We start from the raw sequence: 239 nt of genomic DNA on the forward strand, positions 1-239 counted from the left end.
GTGACGCCGACACAGGCCCCGGCACTTTCCTATCCGTCCACCTCCACCCCCCCCACAGGCCATTACCTCCTGCCCAGCCTCGAACTTGATTCAGGGGATGACTTCATTTTTGTATACTTTCTTTTCTTTTTTAAAATATATTTTTATTGATTTCAGAGAGGAAGGGAGAGGGAGAAAGGGAGATATGAACTACAATGATGAGAGAATCATGGATCGGCTGCCTCCTGCACGCCCCGCAC

The sequence above is a fragment of the Myotis brandtii genome, unplaced genomic scaffold (assembly GCF_000412655.1).
Source record: "Myotis brandtii unplaced genomic scaffold, ASM41265v1 scaffold97, whole genome shotgun sequence".
Lineage (NCBI taxonomy): Eukaryota > Metazoa > Chordata > Mammalia > Chiroptera > Vespertilionidae > Myotis > Myotis brandtii.